A 6,318-nucleotide genomic window follows, 5' to 3' on the forward strand; every position below is an offset into this window, starting at 1 on the left:
ACGTAAGGTATAGAAAAGCAATAACAAAAATCCCATTCCGTTACGTATCAGTGCACCTAAGACACACGAGAGAGAAAGCTCACACGACATCAACTATTCTTGGTTACCTGCAAGTTGCTCATACGAAGAGCAACATTTCCAAGCAGAAGGGGTGATATTTCACAAAACAATAATATTAAGCATATAATTCAACAATTATATTTAACAACATTAAATCATTATAATATTCATCATAGATAATAACATATCATAATTCACTTCATTAATAGTTCATATAAAGAATCACAGCTTTAAACAATTTCATGATTTAACAACTTAACAACTCGACAACTCGATAACTTGACAACTTGACTATGCCACTTAATCTTCTAATCATGCATGTGGTACCAATCCAGGGCATCAAGCCCCCAACGTATTTGAGCGTAAATAGGCTCCCAGGGCATCAAGCCCTCAACTTATTTGAGCGTAAATAGGCTCCCAGCGCATCAAGCCCTCAACTTTGAAATGCAAATGCATGGACTCGACCTCTTAAACATCTTAAATCGACAACCTCTTATATAATCCAATAATTTGGAACCTCATTATCTTACTCAACTTAGACCGACTCATGCAGCTTAGTTAAATAACAACAGCAACATAACAGTATACAAAAACTGCATGACATAATAATATCAAATGCAAGTCAACAACGTCTCAATTCTTCACATATAATTCAAGTAATACATATATAATCATAGCACAATATAACAACACCAAATGGTAATCAACATCTTAAAACATCATATAACACTTCCTCAGTCATGGACAATATCGTATTCACAAAAATATACATACATATACTAATTCATCAATCATATTCAATTATTCACTGTCACCTACGTGCAGTAATTTGACCATAACTCAATTTTTATAAATCCTTTTGAAGTCAAACCAACGGCATTACAAAGCTAACATCCATACCTACAACTTTCGTGTTTACACCTAAGACCAATTCTGTACCAATCAATACCAGTTTTCATTTCAAATTCGGATAAAGTTGTGCTGAAATTCATAAAAATTCACTATGACCTACGTGCAGTAATATGACCATAACCCAAGTTCTATAAATTGTTTTGACGTCCGACCAACGGCATTAGAAAACTAACATCCATACCTACAACTTTTGTGTTTACACCTAAGACCAATTTTGTACCAATCAATACCAGTTTTCATTTCAAATTCGGACAAAGTTGTGCTGATATTCATAAAAATTCACTATGACCTACGTGCAGTAATTTGACCATAACTCAAGTTCTATAAATTGTTTTGATGTCAGACCAACGTCATTAGAATGCTGACATCCACACCTACAACTTTCGTGTTTACACCTAAGACCAATTCTGGAAAAACTATATTATTCAACTTCACTTTCATTCAAAATCATCACAATCATCACTCTTAACTCTAATTCTCAAATTCTCAAAAACTAAACCTACAACATGTTAATTACAATTTTCAGAATCATAGACTCAAGATTATTGAATGTTAGTCCCACCCTTACCTTAAGAAATCGATTGCAAGGTTCTCTTCTCGTTCCTCTTCTTCTCTAGGTTTTCTCCCTTTTTCTCCAAGAACTGGTTGTACGTGCGTAATGTTTTCTACACCTAGGCCTCTCCTATTTATATATCTCCATCTATCTTATCTTATTTCTCTTTCTCCCCCCAAACTCTCTAAAATCTCATAACAACCCCTAAACTCAATATTGTATTCTAATATATATATATATATATATATAATATTTCTATAACAAATAACAAATATTTCTACAACAATTTATATATATTTCTACAACAAATAACATATATAGTTCACTAATAAATATTAACATATAACCTAACAAAATATCACTCATCTAATTTCCATAACAGCCTCCACAACTTAATCTTATTTTATTTTCAAATCCTATTCCATTAAATAATAAAATAATTCACTTAATAAATCACACAATCATATAAATATATCCTAAACTTATTAAAACAATCAAATAAATCAAATAATTCAAATAGGGCGTTACAACTCTACCCCCCTTAAAAGAATCTTCAAATGAGCCGTACGATGCTATTGTGTACCCAACGGTTGAGGGTAATAATTTTGAAATAAACCCTGCACTTATTTACCTAGTGCAACAAAATCAATTTTTCGGATCACCCACTGAGGATCCGAATCTTCATGTTTCAATTTTTTTAAGACTCAGTGGAACTTTGAAGGCAAACGAAGAGGCCGTAAGGCTGCACCTCTTTCCTTTCTCTTTGAGGGATAAAGCTAGTGCTTGGTTTCATTCATTGAAAATTGGTTCTATAATTTCATGGGACCAAATGAGGAAGGCATTCCTTTCCCAATTCTTTCCCCATAGTAAACCTGCTCAATTAAGGAGTCAAATCACACAATTCACTCAAAAAGATGGTGAATCTCTTTACAATGCGTGGGAGCGTTTCAAAGAAATGCTTAGGCTTTGCCCCTATCATGGTTTTGCGAATTGGCTTATTATCCACACTTTTTATAATGGTCTTTTGTTTTCCACAAAAATGAATGTTGATGCAGCTGCAGGTGGAGCTTTGATGAATAAGACTTACACAGGAGCCTATGATTTGATCGAGAACATGACACACAACCACTATCAGTGGACAAGTGAGAGAGTGATCACTGAAGGTACTCCTCCACCCTCTAAAAAAGAGGCAGGTATGTGCCAGGTTTCTACCCTTGATCATCTATCTGCTAAGGTGGACACACTTCTTTAAAAATTTGATAAATTAACTGTAAGTGTCGTCACACCTGCTCTTGTTTCACCACCTTGTGAATTTTGTGGAATACTTGACCATACTGGTGTTGAATGCCAGCTAGGTAGTGTTGCTAAAAGTCCCAAGCAAAAATTTTCTACCTTTGGACAACAAACAACACCACCCGTTTATGTAAACAACGAAAGAGTCCCTCAGAATTCCAGCTTGGAAATTTTGCTAGAAAAAAATGCTTTGGAGCAATCCAAGCAATTTCAAGAACTTAAAAATCAAACTGGATTTTTGAATGACTCTCTTGTCAAGCTTACATCTAAAGTGGACTCCATTGCTACTCACACTAGAATGCTAGAAACTCAAATCTCTCAAGTAGCCCAAAAAGTAGCTACTTCCTCTCAAACCCCCAATGTCTTTCAAAGTCAAACCGAAGCCAACCCCAAAGGCCTTATAAATGCTATTCAACTTAGGGACGGTAAGCAGTTAGAGGACCCCATTATGAAAACTAAGACAATTGAGGGTGAGATAGAGAGTGAAAAGCAACAAGGTGAGAAAGTCATAGGAGAGAGTGATAAGCCAATCGTTTCACCACCTTATAAACTCAAAATCCATGTCCCACAAAGGCTTGCTAAACCTAACCTCATAGTGATTGAGAGTTTTTCCACCCCTTGTGTGATTGAGAGTGAAACCATTGAGAAAGCTATGCGTGAATTGGGAGAGAATCTCAGGTTGATGCCACTATCCCTTTGGGAAAGATTGGGTATAGGGTAGAGAAACCTCTCGATTGTCAAGCTAATGACTTTAAACGAGCGCTTCGTGGGAGGCAACCCACGGGTTTAATTGCTTTTATTTTGTTTGTTTTGTGTTGTTTTAATTTGTTTTGTAGGTATTTGTCCAAATATGATGCGAAAAATGAAGAAAATTGAGCCTTGCAGGTCCAGAAGCTTGGCACGGCCAGTGCTAGTGATGGCACGGCTGTGCCTGTAACCTAGCCATACTTCACCAACTTCCAGAGAGTTGGCACGGCCCATGCCTGTACTGGCACGGCCGTGCCATGGTCCCAGACCCTCTTTTACCATTTTTTTTCACTTTTCTTCTTCTTCCTTCATTCTCAAACACAAACTTCCCTCTCTAAACCTCCATAACATCAACATTTAAACCTCCATATCTATCTCCATTCATCATTCCAAACATTTACCACCAATCAAAACCAACATTCATCCATTCAAACACCAAATTCTACACCATTTAACCCTAACCCAAAAACCAAAAAAAATTCTTCACCAATCTCCATCATTAAACTCATCAACCTCACTTAAACCCCAACCCATCACTAAACCAACCTTTCCAAACCAAAACCTTACCAAACCCTAACCTTCCCTAAAACCCAAACCAAGTTAACCAGGTCAATGGCATCAAAAAGGCAAGGAGATTGAAAGCTCTAGAAGTGGTGCAAAGAAAGAGAAAGCAACATTCAAGAACCATGGCATCAATTTTAAAGATGACAAGCAAAGGAGTAGGTCTAAAGCTCTTATCTCTCAATTTATTTATGCTTATCGATACACTGATAATAATGCTATGGATAGACTAGGAAAGAGGTAGGGACTAATGAGGAATGATGAGCTATTTATGAGACATGCTTTATAACCATCATGTTAACATTTGCTATTACTTGCTTGATTATCTTGTTTCAATTGATAGAAAGAAAACCGGATGATAAGGGTAATATAATGGTAGATGGAATCATCACTTTTATTGCTAAGAAGTTTAGGGTGAGTGTGAATCAAGGGATCAAGAGGATAGATGAGAACTATTATCTAAACTTTTATACTCTCACTACTTTGTCAGTCCTTAAAACCCATGACCCTACTCACAATTACCAATATGAATGGAGAATCATTAGAGCTAATTGTTTGATTATTCCACCTAATTCGGACATTACTAATCCGGAGGTGGTGGAAAATTTGCTTTATGTTGGTACTAACCCACAGGTACAAGATGATGGTGATGATGATGGTGGTGATGAAGAGGAGGTAGGTGCACAACACCATGAACAAAAAGCCGGTGGAAACTATAATGATGAACGGTGGGCATGGATGCAAACAAAAGTTCAAAGAACATGCACCGAGCAACAAAGACAAGATGTTGAAATGATCGGGCTAAGAAACGATGTCCTAAGGGGCAATCAAATGAATGAATAAAACAATCCAATGTTCCGATGCATGATGCAACACCTTCACCTCCAAGGTCCACCTTATGGACTACAATAAAATTGTGAGCTCTCCTCTTCCTCTACTCTTTTCTACTTCTCTTCTTTCTTCATCATCATCTTCTTCTTCTTCTTCTTCTTCTTTTTCTTCTTCTTCTTTTAAATCATTGAGGATAATGCTTCTCCTAAGTGTGGGGGGAGCCTAATAAAGTGTGTTTAGTCGTAGTGTTTCCAAACTCCCTTGAACTTTATTCTTTTGTTTTGTTTTATTGTAAAAGGCATGAATAAGCAGCTTGTTTTTAATGTTTTATTATGACATAAATTTTTTGTTGTCTCTTCAATGGTTGTTTCTTGTACATGAAAGTGATTTCTTGTGTTTGTAAGTGTTCTTGCTATACCCACATCAAGTTTTATTGTGAAAATTCTCCAATGAGAAAAGCACCTAGTTGCAATCCTTGAGTAAGTGTATGAATAGGTATTTTAAGGAACACGTTCTAGCTTTAATGGTAACCTGGACCCTTAAAAATCTTCAGAGTAAAAGTAGTATAAGTTTGTGTGGGAACAATTCTAATGTGATGAAATGTGTAAACCGAAATGGGGCAGAAGGATATCACCAGCACGTGGAGGAAAGGATACCCTCTCACTGACTTCCTAAATGTGGTGATGACTTCTCAAACAAATTGTGCTTAAATTAAACCCTCTAAAAAGAGGAACTTCCTAAGTGAAGTAAACAAGTTGTAGCACTACTTAGGGTGATCATAGAAACTTGGAGGAAAGGATACCCCCTCACGGACTTCCAGTGTGAAATGATAGCCCCTAGGCATCTACAAGCCCCCAAATGTATAAATTCATCAAATCTATCTTAACTCTCCCACCTCTCTTATATGAAATGAAGAAAAGATTTTTCTCGATCATTTTAGTGTTAAGGTTAGAACTTGTTCCTCATAATATCTATCTTATACAGGAGCAAGAAAAGGGTTGGACTACACACACACACTCACTAGAGATTTGTTGTTGGGTTGAATAACTTTACAAGGAATACTTGAAGTTGTGATTAGTGTACATTGAAATGAGACCTCGAGGGAGACAAGCTTTTATTTAAATTGTCATATATTAATCCTTTTGTTGCTGCCATGTCTATGCCTTTTGCTTGAGGACAAGCAAAGATTCAAGTGTGGGGGAGTTTGATGAGTCATTTATTACCTATTTCTAGATATTATTTAGTTTAGTTTTAATTAGATTTTAGTTTATTTTATATTAATATTATTTCCTTTTTAAGATAGTTTACTACAAATTGCATTTTATTATATTTCAGGAATGAATATTGGATGGATTGAGTCT

The 6,318-nt window shown here is 36.0% G+C and overlaps 1 non-coding gene across 1 annotated transcript; it reads right to left on the reverse strand.

The window, feature by feature from the left end:
• Positions 1-2,402: 2,402 nt before the first annotated feature.
• Positions 2,403-2,509, reverse strand: LOC120578798 (small nucleolar RNA R71). Its single transcript, XR_005644609.1, has one exon. It is a non-coding gene; the product is annotated as a small nucleolar RNA R71 (small nucleolar RNA).
• Between the last annotated feature and the right edge of the window lie 3,809 nt (positions 2,510-6,318).

Source organism: Medicago truncatula, chromosome 2, assembly GCF_003473485.1.
Source record: "Medicago truncatula cultivar Jemalong A17 chromosome 2, MtrunA17r5.0-ANR, whole genome shotgun sequence".
NCBI lineage: Eukaryota > Viridiplantae > Streptophyta > Magnoliopsida > Fabales > Fabaceae > Medicago > Medicago truncatula.